The sequence below is a fragment of the Podarcis liolepis genome, assembly GCF_965112155.1.
Source record: "Podarcis liolepis genome assembly, chromosome: 8".
NCBI classification, from domain to species: Eukaryota; Metazoa; Chordata; class Lepidosauria; order Squamata; family Lacertidae; genus Podarcis; species Podarcis liolepis.
In genome coordinates this window covers 55,995,146-56,010,540 of record NC_139560.1, presented here as the reverse complement: position 1 = coordinate 56,010,540, position 15,395 = coordinate 55,995,146, and the positions used below count along the sequence as shown (strand labels likewise).

Below are 15,395 nucleotides of genomic sequence, written 5' to 3'. Positions count from 1 at the left end.
TTAATCATTCATTCATTCATTCATTTATTCATCCCACACTTTTCAGTGCATTTTCTCATCACTTTTCTAACCACAAAAAGTCTGAGTTGAAGCAGGTTTGTTGTGACAGAGCACTTTAATCCACTTTAATTACGCAAACGTCAGTTTCCAGTTTGCACCTGTATCTCTCCTGCAAAATACTGACAGCACGGAGGCAACCTTTGAATGGCTCTGCAGTGCTAACTGCTTCTGAGAAACTTTCTGTTTAATGGGTTTTGACAAACTGAGACGTTTCTCTGCAAACATTTTGCCTTTTTGTCTGAAAATAAATTGACATTTTGATTACATTTTAGAAGATGGGTGACTAAACTATTATTTAAAAGCCTTTGTCATCTGTGCTGATTGTTTAATCTTTCAAATGGAAAGCAAATTAATTATCCCACCTAGTCATTAGCATTAATGGAAACAAAATCTTATTTTTTTTCAAGACATTATATTCAAGTGGATTTTGCCAAGAGTTTATTTTGCATGTGTACATGAATACACACAGACACACACAGACACACACACACACACACACACACACACACACACACACACATTCTGAAGACAAATGCATTTACCTTTTTATGGAGCCTAAGGCTGGCTAAGAAAAATATGTAAGATTGTCTCCAGAAATGGAAAGTAATGAAGCCATACAAGTAGATTAATCTTCTCTCCCACCCAAACAGGATAATAAGCACTGGAGGGGTCTTAACTTTGGACAACAGCAGTTGTAGAAGGTTTAAGCAACGTCTTCTGGCAGTGGCACTTCCCTGAGCAGATTAGCCAGCTTCCCATGACTGCTTTGAAGTAATGAAACAGAAATTAGGAGATCAATTTAGGATCATCTTATGCAAAATGCATTTATAGATGGTTGATTACTACAAACCTTTCCTCTACTACATACTATATACTTCTTTGACACATTGTACATATATGTTTGACAATCACCTATGCTAGATTGTTTGCTTGATTTTCTAAGGTTAGAAACTGCAGAGAATAGTCTGGTGCAACCAAAATGAGAAGCCCTGTAGCTTGAGGAAAACGCATCTGTATTTCTCATTATTAAAATTCAGGAGGGGGCGAAAAACATTCCTGTTCACCCAGGCATTTGATGGCTGAAAGAGCCAGTTCCTGGCAAGATTCAAATTATTAGCTGTGAGGATACATGACTGAGTGTTTGTAGATGTTCTTAATGTTCTGTTTGTTTTACTTTTTGAAATTGTGCTGCTTTGCGCAATTTGCTGCTCTGGGCTCCTTGAGGGTAGAAAGTTAATAAATAAAAATCAAACAAATAATGAAGACTAACAGATATATCATGATGGAAGCTCTCTAGAGCCCATGTCTTCAGGTGCCAGAAGGATAATCTTCTATTGGTAGGTTTATATAGAGACATGGATATAGAGCAGGCATAGGGAACATTTTTTTCTGTTAGGGGCCATATCCTGATCAAATTTGCAGATAACACCAAATTGGGAGGGGTGGCTAACACCCCAGAGGACAGGATCACACTTCAAAACGACCTTGACAGATTAGAGAACTGGGCAAAAACAAACAAGATGAATTTTAACAGGGAGAAATGTAAAGTATTGCACTTGGGCAAAAAAAATGAGAGGCACAAATACAAGATGGGTGACACCTGGCTTGAGAGCAGTACATGTGAAAAGGATCTAGGAGTCTTGGTTGACCACAAACTTGACATGAGCCAACAGTGTGACGCGGCAGCTAAAAAAGCCAATGCAATTCTGGGCTGCATCAATAGGAGTATAGCATCTAGATCAAGGGAAGTAATAGTGCCACTGTATTCTGCTCTGGTCAGACCTCACTTGGAGTACTGTGTCCAGTTCTGGGCACCACAGTTCAAGAAGGACACTGACAAACTGGAACGTGTCCAAAGGAGGGCAACCAAAATGGTCAAAGGTCTGGAAACGATGCCTTATGAGGAACGGCTAAAGGAAGCTGGGCATGTTTAGCCTGGAGAAGAGGAGGTTAAGGGGTGATATGATAGCCATGTTCAAATATATTAAAGGATGTCATATAGAGGAGGGAGAAAGGTTGTTTTCTGCTGCTCCAGAGAAGCAGACACGGAGCAATGGGTCCAAACTACAAGAAAGAAGATTCCACCTAAACATTAGGAAGAACTTCCTGACAGTAAGAGCTGTTCGACAGTGGAATTTGCTGCCAAGGAGTGTGGTGGAGTCTCCTTCTTTGGAGGTCTTTAAGCAGAGGCTTGACAACCATATGTCAGGAGTGCTCTGATGGTGTTTCCTGCTTGGCAGGGGGCTGGACTCGATGGCCCCTGTGGTCTCTTCCAACTCTATGATTCTATGATTCTATCCAAGCATTGGGCAGAGTCATAAGTGAGTAGGGACAGAGTCAAAAGGGGGTACAACACACCCTCTCTCTCTTTGCTACCTCCTTCTCTCCCAAAACAGCAATTTAACCTCTTTGACACTGATATGAAATTAGACCAAGGGCCACATAGAATTGAGCTGAGGGTCAAAGGCTGGCCACCTGTGATCACTGGCAGAGGAAGGGGGTGCGGTGTGTGCGGTCTGCCCTGGGTGTCATCCCTGAAGGGGGTGACATTGCCGCAGGCTGTGCCCCCAGAGGTTCGTCGCAGGTGGCACCCCCCCCCCCGATGTTCGCCATGGGCAGCCACCACCCCCAGGATGCTCACCCCGCCCCCAGGTGCACAGGATGTGTGTAGCTTTGGGTGCCAGAGCAGCTAGCTCCACCTCTGCCTGTGGTGTAGAGGAAAGTGAGTCAAATGGCTATGAAACATAGAAAGTACAGTTCAAGATAATTCAGCTGAAGAATGTAGGCAGAACTAAAGGTATAGATTTGTGGTAAAAAATGAAAAGTGGTTCACAGGTTGGGGTTAAAGGGGGAACTGGCCTGAAATGGTTAAAGATTATTGCTCTAAATAACAATATCTGAAATGAGAGAAATCAATGTAATACAACTGAGAATGATTTCAGTATACCAAGCACATATACAGGTATACAATTTCCTCCCCACACTAATTTTCACCACTGAGGCTCCAGCTTTATTAATCTGACTTGTGAGGAATTTCTGCAGCTGGATTTTTCCACTTCCTGAAGATCAGCCATATGACAATAGAACAATCTCATCTTACAACTTCTTAAAACCTTCTTGTTTCCCTAAAGCACATCCTTCCATGAGTTTCTTGTAAAGATCATAACACACTCAACTCCGAAAGGTAATAAGCTTGGCCCTGAGGTACTGTTCAGTTTATTCTTCTGTGTGATTACATGAGAGGGCTGAAATGCGCATCATGGTTCTAAATTAGTACAAACCTTTCTTATAGATCCAAATGTCTACCAGGGTCTGTTCAGCCTCATTCAGTTCTCAGACACTGAACCACAGGTTCAAGGATCAAATGGCAAATCAATCAGTCCACAACTATCAGCAGTTAATGTCTCAATATTTGAATGTCACTGTGAGTTTTTATCTTCATCAGACTTCTGTTCAGTAATTCCTTGCTGCCAACCTGTTCGCCATCTGATGACTCCTTCATTGCTTTCTATTTAGCCTTTGACATCTGAGGTGTACCCCTTTTGTGATTGAATTCCTTGTAATTTTTAATCGTTTTTAATGTTGTAATTTCAATTGCAAATAATAATACAATGCTTGTAAGGCTTATAGCTTAAGAAAATCCTTTTGCAGAAATTCAAGCATGTTGCAATGCCTACCAGCCCATAAATGAGTCCTCCTGCAGAGTTTTCTGCATGGAATCTTACCTGATCCCATTATGCTTTGAGTTATAGGCCAAAGGATCTCTTGTTTCACTGTCTGAAGAGAGGCAGCTGGAAAGCAGTTTAATAAGGTGTGAGGGGATGAACTGTTCACCATCGATGTTTCAAAGAAACATTGTAAGATCATTTGAGCCAGTCTCAACTTTACAGGGAAAAAAGAGAGACCTGAATTTGCAAAAAAGAAAAGAAGCTATCCCCACAGAGTTAAATGTGAGTGGAGGCATCTCTCCATTATAATGCACACTGTAATGTCTACACCTGACAGCTGAAAGGCATGTACCTTTTATTTTAGTCCTGTTGGGAAAGGAAGGACATGCTGAGAGAATCAGGCTTATTCCTGGACATGCTGTTGAGCAGATGTTGGAAAGCCAGAATAGTTTGTACAAAGGAATTAATCAAGGAGGAGCAATCAGACAAGTTAACAGTCATTGAAAGATAGCAGGAAGTCACAATTAACCTGTTGTGCAGACAGTAGCTGAAAGAGCCGCTTTTACATGGTTGGTGGAGACCTGACTTCTAATCCTTGCTGAGCCATTATAGAGATTGGATACAGAGACAGACAGATATCGCAACACTGGTATATACCGTAGGCATGTTTTGTAGTGTAACATGATGAAAAAGGCAGGTCCCTGCCAAGTAAGCATATACATTTAGCTATGGTTTAGACAAAATAAAATAAAAAATAGAAGGGGACAAAGGAAACAAGAGGGTAAGAAGGGATGAATACAAACACATTCTGATTTTATTTTCGTTGGGGACTGATCAATGGAGGCTGGCCCATTAAACTTGGCACTGACCCACCAAATCCTAACTGTTCCTGAGTTACCTTTCTTTTGACCAGTACAACTCATAATATTGATTTTTAGGCATCCGGCTGTGAAACTTCCACAGCATTCACTGCTCCTGCATTGGGCTCTGTCATCCACATAGGTAGGAAGGGGTCAAGCACAGTATTGGGACTGTAGTGAACTGAATATAATGCATGAGCTCATTCATTTTATGCATAATAAAGGCGATAATGAAATTGATGGTGGTGATGGCAATTATTATCCAGTCTCTGAAAAAAATGCTAAGCAGATGTGTCCCGAGAGACAGAATCTAAGGTGACATTTCAAGCAATTTACTGAATTATGCTAGACATTACAGAATAGGCAATTACAGGAAACTTGTATAATGGAGAATAAGAGTTTGTTGCTTCTTCTCAGGAGCCTCCTCCTATCTCTGCTCACACACTTGTACCCTGAGGGCCAATGTAAGAACATTTTACTTTCTTGCATTCTTCTGGTTCATGAAATGAAATGATGTTAGGAACAGTTTGAACCTCAGGAAATGGCTGGCCTTTGTGGCCCTTCTTCACAACACACGACACTGCTAAGAATATGACAATTCCCTTTGTCTTTTCGATTGGAAAATCTTTCTGGCTATTAAAATGTGAACTGTTCAAGGGGCTTCTTTATGTCAGTAGAAATATTGGACTGAAGTTCTTTCTTGTCCTTTCCTTTTGACAAATTAAACGTGTACTCTTAAATATTTCCTCGTGCGATGCTCACCGTTTGCAAAGCGAAGTGGACTGCTCAATTTAAAGCACAACCATTTGGCAAGCCTTTGTCATAGCTATTTTCTATCATTTAAATAAACGTTTGAAGCCAGTATCAAACGATAATAGTTGGTAGCTATACATCTGATAGATGATGTTTACTTCCTTTAACACAGATCTGCAGAGGCCTTATAATGAAAGGACTTTGAACATTCTGGATATTTAGTACAAAAATCACTGGAAAAGAATTTCTGTAAATCTATCATTACCTGTCTTAGATCAGATGTTTTGTGAAGCGTTACCCCTAAGCCAGCTAAAAGAAAATCTTTTTGTTGGCATCCATCTATCTCAAGAGACAATGGAAAAGCCTACCATTGGGATGGTAAAGTCAAACTGTTCGAGAATTACAGCGAAAAATGCAAACTGAAATATTACAACAGCAAATGCCATCAGCTGCCAAAAATCACACACCTGGGAGAAAAGACACATCTTGGCCTCATGTCAGAAACATTATAACATTGCAGCCTGGCAGATTTATCTGCAGAAAGTATTCAATAGATGGGAAGCCACTGCTGTAGAGGTCCTCTCTCTTGTGTCTGCTTGCTTTACTTCTACTGGAGGGGAGGCGTCTTAAGGTTCAGGTAGGCTCATATCAGAAAAGGAATTCCATGTGTGTCTGAAACCATGTAAGGCTTTATAATTCAAAAGCAGCAATTTGAATTTTGCCAGACTGGGCTCCTGTAGCTGTATTTACACATCACAAAACTATTAAATCCAAGAAATGTGGAACTCCATCCCACTGTAAAATTCTACCATGAATGCTGATTCCCTTGGCATCTGATTCCCCTGGATTCTAGCTTCCAGTCATTGCTAGCAAAGCAATTTCAAAGCCTCCAGACAAGGAATGGAACAACACAAGCAGTAGCTACCTGACCTGGCTGCATTATTAGCTTCTAAGTAAGTCTGAGATGTGGCTGCCTGCATAAGTATGGGACAGGTTTGCATCGTAGTGGTGGAATGTGCATAGATATAAATAGACAGAGATATAGATGCTATGTCTTCTGTCTTGAAATGTCAGTTAAATGTAGTTCAGGGCATTATGTTTTGTCTCGTGTTCATTCATAGGTATACATTGGCAGCAGATTGCACTGTCATCTAATGACAAGTTGAAATTTATCTGATAAGTATGTTCAGCTCTGAAAATGAGGAATGGGTGAAAAGGGGGTGGAAGTGGCATTGGCAAGATGCTTAGAAAGTTTAAGTAATTTTGATCAGTTTTAGTATTTTAACTTCTGTATGTTTTAAAGTATGGTTGTGAATTTTAGTTCATTTTCCTGTTTTATCTTTTTGAAAACTACATTGAGGGGTTTTTTACAATCAAGGGTTGCATCAATTTTATGAAATAAATAAATGCTTTTATCCTTTTTCTCTCCTTTCAAAAATGTATTTCCATATTAAATATATTACATGGTATAATCATATATACTAGGGATGTGCTTTGGCTCTGTGTGATCTGGGGGGTCTTCTCCCTACACACACACACACACACACACACACACACACACACACACAACCACCCACCCACCCACACACACACCAAAGAGTGAAGTCAATAAACTTGCAGAGAGGTCTCAAGGGCTCCACAAAGCCTTGTGTTGCTCTATTATTAACTATACAATGCTATAGATACAAAGACAATACCAAGGCATGCCATGTTAAAACAAAGGACAATAGTCCCACTTCACGGAACACAGTACAGTGGTACCTCGGGTTAAATACTTAATTTGTTCCTGAGGTCCATACTTAACCTGAAACTGTTCTTAACCTGAAGCACCACTTTAGCTAACGGGGCCTCCTGCTGCTGCCACACCGCCGGAGCACGATTTCTGTTCTCATCCTGAAGCAAAGGTCTTAACCCGAGGTAATATTTCTGGGTTAGCAGAGTCTGTAACCTGAAGTGTATGTAACCTGAAGCGTATGTAACCCGAGGTACCACTGTAACACAAGCATCCTGTTTTTGTCACTTCCTATTCTGTGGAGTCAAAACACATACTGTCATGTGATAGACAAAAATCCCATGACTGCAGTCATGGTGCAGAAATACTAACAGTTAATGCGGGGGGAAAATCAGCTGTTTCTTCCATACTCGTTGTTACTAGCATGAATTAACATCTCCAATTTACTCAGAAGCACACATTGAAAAGAATGGGAGATGTCCCCTTTGATCATAAGAACACAAGAGATTTTGCTGGATCAGACCAATGGTCCATCTAGTTCTCACAGTGGTCACCCATGGGAAGCCCCCCAACAGGACCCAAGCACAACAGCACTCTCCCCGCTTGTGATTTCCAGAAACTGGCATTCAGAGCCATACTGCTTCGGACAGTGAAGGTAGATCATGTTTTTAAAATCTTGCTTGCGGATACCACTGTATCATTAAAGGATATTTCAAGGGAAATTGACTTGTGCATAGTATTGCTGAGAAGGTGTACTCAAGTAAGATCCTGGTGCTGCTGGGTAGGAACAGAATGTATACTAACTGGCCTTGCTCTGTGACTAATACAGTGTTGTGTAATTAAATTGAGCAATTTTTAAGAAACAAAGGGCAAAGCAACTATTGTTCATTTATTAGCAGTAACAGAATAAAGAAAAACGATGAGCAAGCAACCATTTTTGCTTCAAGATCTTTTGTTAACTGAAGAATATGTCATTTTTAAATTGCCAACAATGCATTTAATTTTTTTGAAAAAAGAAAAACCTTTCCATTAGATAAGTATTCTAGAATATGAATTAGCATTCTTTGAAACTTATAATTGAATTTTGCGCTCGGCAACCTTTAGAAAATTGCCTTCTGGAAATTATTAATATGGACAAATCACGCACAAAGCTTGCATTTTGACTTTGGTGCTCAATTTTTTCTATGGATGAAATGGAAACCATACCCTTTTTTGCTTAATATTTGCTTCATAATGCAGGGGACAAGGCTGCAACAGTGCCAGTCACACAAGTCACAGTAAGTGGACATCTGAATGACCTCATGGTCTCTAGCTGAGCATGCTTTAGGTTCCTGAATAGGAATACTTTCCTGAATGCAGTCTGATCCTCTTGCAAGAAATGGGTCGTATCAGTAAAAGGACAAATTTGCATTTAGAATTGCAGCATTAGGAATTATCACACAGACAGGCAGAAAATAGGATTGCTTTCGGAAATCAGAACTATTCTAGACAAGGCCCCCCCCCCAGCGGCGGAGGAAGTCTCTCAAGCACCTGGGGTGGTGTGCCCAAGGGAAGGGCAAACTGCCCATAGGGCCGCGGTGCCCATAGGGGCGGGGCATGAGGCACACATAGGGCCCTGGGGCGCATGGCACCCATATGGACATGGTGCGCAGCGGGGCCTCAGCCACCCTAGAGCTGGGGGGGGGGAGGCAGTGGGTGGACAGCACAGAGCCTGCAGGCACCGAGATGCATGGGTCATGCACGCTGCAGGTCCTGCAGTGACGAATGCCGCCCACCATTTTGTCACCTCCCATCAGGGCGACACTCGGGGCAGACCACACACCCTGCACCCCCCCCCTTCGTACACCCCTGCCCCCCCAACACACCTGCAACAGTCATTTACACTTTGCAAGAGCTAACAGAGTACATTCCTCTCTTGTGACTGACCCATGTTGGAAAGCACATGGGAATTTATTGCTGGAGTGTGCATCCTCACCATCATCTTCCTCCACATGGAAAGCTTAGCAGATGTCTAAACATTACACTTACCATATCAAGGGTGCATGAAGATAACTATTAGTAGCAGTAGTAGGAGCAGCAGTAGTATACTGCCCTTCATCCATGGATCACAGAATAGTTCACAACATAAACATACAAAATGACACGACAAGAATACATAACAAAGCAAAAGCAAGAATAAAAACGAATCAAGAACACCTCTCCCACACATTTAAAAGGCCATAGTGTTAATCAGCCAAATGCCTTGTTGAAGAGATCTGTTTTCACCTGACCCCTAAAGATGAAGGCACCAGGTGAGCCTTTCTTGGGAGAGCATTCCACAAATGGGAAGCCACCACAGGAAAGACCCATTCCTGTGTTGCCACCCTCCAGACCTCTCATGAAGCAGACAAGAAGTGCCTAAGATGATGGCTGCAGGATCCAGGTTGGTTCATATGGGGAGAGGTGGTCCTTGAGGCATTGCGATCCTGAGCCATTTAAGGCTTTATAGGTCAAAACCAGCACTTTGAATTAGGCCTGGAAACTAATTGGCAGCCAAGTGCACTTAGACCAGGATTGGTGTCATATGTTCAAACCATCTTGCCCCGGTGAGCCACCTGGCCCCTGAATTCTGCACCAGCGGAATTTTTTTATCTGACAGGCTTCTGATCCAAGCCATGGCTGTATTATGGTTGGGCCAATTATGAGGGATCTTCTCGGTTCCTTAAGGAATTTCATACCAGTGCCTGTTGCCATGGAGGCAGGCAATGTTGGGGAGGGTATTAGAGGCCATCGTGGTCAAAAGTGTTACAGTCATGGTGAAGATCGATAACCACAGGTGGCCAGGTTTTCCATCTCTGGCTGGTTTTTCTGATGCCAGGAAAATATTGAAATGTATTCCTCTCCCTCTAGGACACACATACACATGCCTGACTGAGCTCAACTGTCATTTGACTCATCCTCTCCCCATATGTGCTCTGCTCGGGGCTATTCTACCTGGCTGACCCAGAGTGGGAGATTAAATAGCAAGGAGCAGCTGCTATTGAACTGCTTTTCCAGCACTGCTTCCTTCAGCAGCCATTCCACATGGTCCTTATAATAACTATTTTACATTGTATAAGAACAGGGACCCAGATTTGGGTATTTTCCTCTTCACCCCTCATCTCTTCTCTTTTGTATCAACTCTATGAGGGTGTATGCCCAGTGCCAGCCCAATACATTTTGCTGCCTGAGGCAAAGGAGAAGATGGCACCTCCCTCCAATTCCACATATCAACTCTAACCAGTCTGACAGCTGAATAGTAGTTCAAAAACATCCTGTACTGTCCCTGAGAAATAGTGGACTAGCTCAGGAGGTGCACAGCAGCCTAGCTTAGGGTGCTTAGGTAGAATTGTGGGGAGACAGCCTTACTCTGCCTAATAGTAGAGTTGGCCCTGTGTACACCATTAATTCAAATTTAAACCACCTTAAGGGCATTGGCAGAAAGGTAGTTTGTTAAGTGTAGTTGGTAAATTGATAAACATTCTGAAGCAGCACAAGCACATCCGAGTCTGTCCTCATAGGTACTCCATTCTGTACAATTTGCTCTGGTCTTAAATTACATTATTTGTACATGCTGTGGGATCTTGAAAAAATCATGTTGTAATTATGCACCATTGTGATTTATTAATCAAGAAATAGTATGGCTGCCTGCTATGGACTCACAAATTAGAGTCTCTAATACACTCTAATTTCTACATTAATCGCATGGACAAAGTTCAGAACATCTTGTTTTCATGACTGCTAACCCAGTTGGTAAGCCATCCTCTGGCATCATGTTGCAAACGCATTTTCTTCTCATTATTTTGAAACTATTCTGTGTGTCAGGTCAGCCAAAAACAGCCAGTGAAGAAAAGGTTTCCAGAATAATGACCCTTCAGATCAGTGAAGAAAAAGCTTCCAGAATAATGACCCTTCAGGTTCCTGTTATAGCTTATATACTTTTGGAAAATTCAGACGCAGTACTGAACAAAGCAATTAAGCAAGGAAAGGGGAAGAAATAGCCTTAAGTCGCATAATAAATAGATTTATTATAGTCAAGGGAGAAAATAATAGAGAAACTTGAGTGTGTAGACAAATTGTAGATGAAAATAAATCTGACCATTTATCATGGAGAACAAAGCTCAGTAATAAAGAGAAGGCTGAAGAAAGAATGGGCATGGCTGGTCCATTGGGAAAGGCATTGTAGCTAACATACGAACACACGAAGAAGCTGCTGGACCAAGCCAATGGTCCATCTAATCCAGCATCTTATTCTCACAACGGTCGACCAGATGCTCATGAGAAACCAAGGAGCAGAACATGAGAACAAGAGCATTCCAGCAACTGGCATTCAGAAGTGCTGCTACCTCCAACTGTGGAGGAAAGCATAGCTACCATGGCTAGTAGCCACCAATGGCCCTCCATAGGTGCCAGCTCAAGGGGGCCCTGGGTGCCAGGGGCTCTGACACAACCGAGGTCTTATGAGGCCTCATACCTGACCTCCAAGACCCTGCGAGGTCTCAGAAGCAACATCTGAAGCCTCGTGAGACCTCTGACAAAACTTCTGGCTTCTAACGGAAGTTGCGTTCGCAGGCCTGGCAGGCCCCTGAAAGTGACTTCTGGCACAAACTGGAAGTGATGGTGGAGGTGGAGGTCTTGTGAGGCCTCAGACATCACCTCCAAAACCCCGTGAGGTCTCAGAAGTGATGTCAGGGGCCCTGCCAGGCCTCCAAACATGACTTCCATAAGCAGAAACTGGAAGTTGCATTGAAGGTCCCGTGAGGCCTCGGAAGTGCTGTCGTGTCACCGACACAACATGGCATCATGGCATCACATTACATCATGGGTGCCATTGGGCACCCATAACCTGGAGCCCAAGTCTGTGCCCCTGTAGCTCTCTCCTCCATTAATTTGTCCAATTCACTTTTAAAACAATCCAGGTTGGGGGCCATCACTGGAGAAGCGAGTTCCAAAGTCTGACTATGTGTTGTGTAAAGAAGTATTTTCTTTTCTCGGTCCTTAAGCTTTGATTCCGAGGGACACAAAATCAGAGTCATTAGCATCTAAACAGCCCATTTATAAAGACATGTGTGGTGCCACGGAGAGATATGTTTTCCTCGGCGTGTTGTCTCCCCATTCGTGTGATATTGGGGAAAAAGTGATGTGACACAATTGCATTAGCATTTCTGCCTCCCCACTCTCCTTCATTGCCTGCCTCTTGTGAGAGCAGAGAGAGGAGCCGATGCAATGCTATCATGCCATATTCTTTTTAACTATACATTACTGGAGCAGAAATGAGCTTGCAATGCTCATGCATTTTTCAAGCATGTGACCCCAGTGGGAACAGAGCTAATTGCAAAAGTTTTTTGTTTGCTCCTGGACAAGGCTAGATTGTGACATTTTGCTGCTTGTGGCAAAGGACAAGCTAATGTTCCCTCCCTGTTCCATGTGGAGAAGCCAACTAGAAGGGCAGTTGAAGCTTACTTTGGCACTGGGATGGCATCTCCACAGTACCTGGGGCAGCAAGTCAGATTAGCAAGAAGAAGACAAGTGACAATGCAGGGGAATGGCCAGGAAGCACAAGAGAACCAACCAAGGGCTGTTATTGCCGCACCCCACCCCAGCATCTCTTGCCTGTGATAATGAGTTGAAACTGCTTCTGTAGCTGGTGCTGTCAGGTTTGATAGACAGAGCCTGTGCCTTCTAATCAAGGAACTCTACAAATAACAGAGTATGAGCTCAGTTCCCATACTGGCAGTGGGGTATTTTTTCATTCTCCTTTGGCAAGTCTATTAGGTGGATGGAGTAGCTGCAGTCACAGTATTCCTGAATTAAAATTGAAGGCAGCCCAGTTGTTTGGTAAACAGCTCCCTTTTTCTTCTCTGTTGAATTATTGCAACATTGGCCTTTTAAATAATCATTACCAAACTAGATGTGATTGGAGCAGCTCCTGATTGTTGTTCATATTTCTGTTCCATCCATACTAATATAAACACACTTCCTGCCTCTTTCAAAAACATTTCTGTTGAACAGTCATTTTGTCACCAATCATCGTGGGCGGGTGCTTTTCCTCCTCAACAATTTGACAGAAATGTTTGCACAACCCCAGATTGTTTCATGTACCCACCTCTTCTTTCTTTGCTTGAGAAAAAAGTGAGGACCCAAATGCTTTGCCTTTGCAAAGCAGGGGGTGCTAATAGGTAGCTGGAAGAGCTTGGGAAGACCTGGCCTCCTTTCAGAAAATTTCTCATTTTTAGGAATGGCAGTAGCTCAGTAGTAGAGCATCTGACTTGTATGCAGAAGGCCAATATTCAGTTGCTGCTGCCTCCAGGCAGAGCTGTGGAAAGCTCCTGGCTGAAACCTAGAGAGTCAAAATAGAGAGCATTGAACTAGGTGGAGCAATAGTCTGACTTGGTATAAGGCACCTTCCTACATTCCACTTGCAAAGGGAAAAGATGACTGGCAGAGGGAGAGCTATTGGCTGGGGAAGTGAGCAAATCCTACTTTGAGCCAGCTTAAATGGATCAGTGTCCAGCTCAAAAGGAGGTTCCACTTTTCCAAGTGGGGAGAGTTTGTATTTTTGACCACTGGATTTCATTGACAACTCTCGTTCATGACCTTGGCCCAGTATACCTGAAGGAGTGTCTCCACCCTCATCATTCAGCCTGGACATTGAGGTCCACCTCTGAGGGCCTTCTAGTGGTTCCCTCACTGCAAGAAGTGAAGTTACAGGAGGAAAGGCAGAGGGCCTTCTTGGTGGTGGTCCCCACCCTATGGAACACCCTCCTATCAAATGTCAAGGAAATAAACAACTATCTGACTTTTAGAAGACATCTGAAGGCAAGTGTATATTGGGAATTTTTTAATGTCTAATGTTTTACAATTTTTAATGTGCTGTAAGCCACCCAGAGCCAGATGGGCAGGGAACAACAACAACAACATATTTAATAAAATGTATGGTACTTCTTGATTCTATTTTTAAAAACCTCAACAACCTCAGAGTGGGTTAGAAAAAGAATAAAACAAATTATGAGAAACAAATAAAACTGCATGTTGCAGATGTTTTCATCGTTGCTGTTTTTTATTTTAATGGCTGTATATTTATTGTGTGAACTGCTTTGAGATTGATAAGTTATAAATGAAAACTGTCATATACTTTGTAAATGAATGGACGTGTGTCTAATTTTTAAGTCAAAGGGGGATGTAGAGGGGATGGAGGCATAATTCCCCTGTCGTTTCTCAACATGCCTTCTGGGCTTTTGTCCCCTCAGGCATTTTTCTCCCAATCTAGCTCTAATATTGGAAGTGAGAGGAAATTGGGGGGGGGGGGTAACTGCCTGAAACAAAGGATATGGGGAATAAGGTGTGGATGAAGAGAGCTCATCTCTCTCTCTCTCTCTCTCTCTCTCTCTCTCTCTCTCTCTCTCTCTCTATCAAACCCTCACCTTCTTCCTTATTGGAACTTTCAGACTGCCCCTAGCTTTGGGTGGGGTTTAGTTGCATAGTTGCAAATTCAGGTTGTGCAATTATAGCTGATGGACAGGTCTTCTGTGACAAACTTGCTTCGCCAAAAGATCTGTGTGTGATAAGGAAAGTAATGGAGAAACTCAATGGGGAAATGTGGAGTAACACTTGCTTTGCTGCAACATCATTTAAGGGCTTTCCCACATTTTGCATTTGACATGAGGACCCATTTTAGGCTTTTGCATAGACCATTAGAAAACAGTCCATATGACTTTCCTTTGTCACCACTCTGAAATCTTTCGTTCTCTGAGGCATTTTTTAATTTATTATTTCCTGCCGATCAGAGGAGAGCACAGCTATCGATTTTGCTATTGTGGCTGTTTAAAAAAACAAAATATATAGAGGTAAATGGCTTAGCTTCTATTTAAATTCAACGCTGGCTAGTTTTATGAGAATCAGAATGACAGTGCTTTCAAACGCTGTGCAAAGCTTCACGCATACCGGAAATTAATTTGCTATCAGATTAATGGCCTTGGCCAAAAGGTTAAGCCTTTCTACAGCTTAGCAAAAGCAATTTTGAAGTGAGTTGTGGCAACTTCCAGATGAATTCCAGATGGACAAGACAACAAAACCTTAACAGTTTAGCAGTCAGCAACCCCTGTACAAAGCCTGAATACAGAAGCAAGAGAGAAGAAGAGGTGAGAATAAAGACAGGGCCCTATCGTGAGACAGAATGAGGTCACCCCCTGAAACAGCTGATTTGGGGGTGTCATGAAAGGACAGCATATTTCTCTGCTAGTCAATTGTTGTCGTCGTATTCTTGTCATCAGAGGGTGTAAGAGGCATGCAAAATATGGTACC

General features: G+C 42.5%; 1 protein-coding gene across 1 annotated transcript in view; it reads left to right on the top strand.

Moving 5' to 3' along the window:
* MBP (myelin basic protein) overlaps nucleotides 1-15,395 on the top strand; it is a 344,303-nt gene that overhangs the window by 212,368 nt on the left and 116,540 nt on the right. The gene's annotated exons all lie outside the window — the stretch shown is intronic.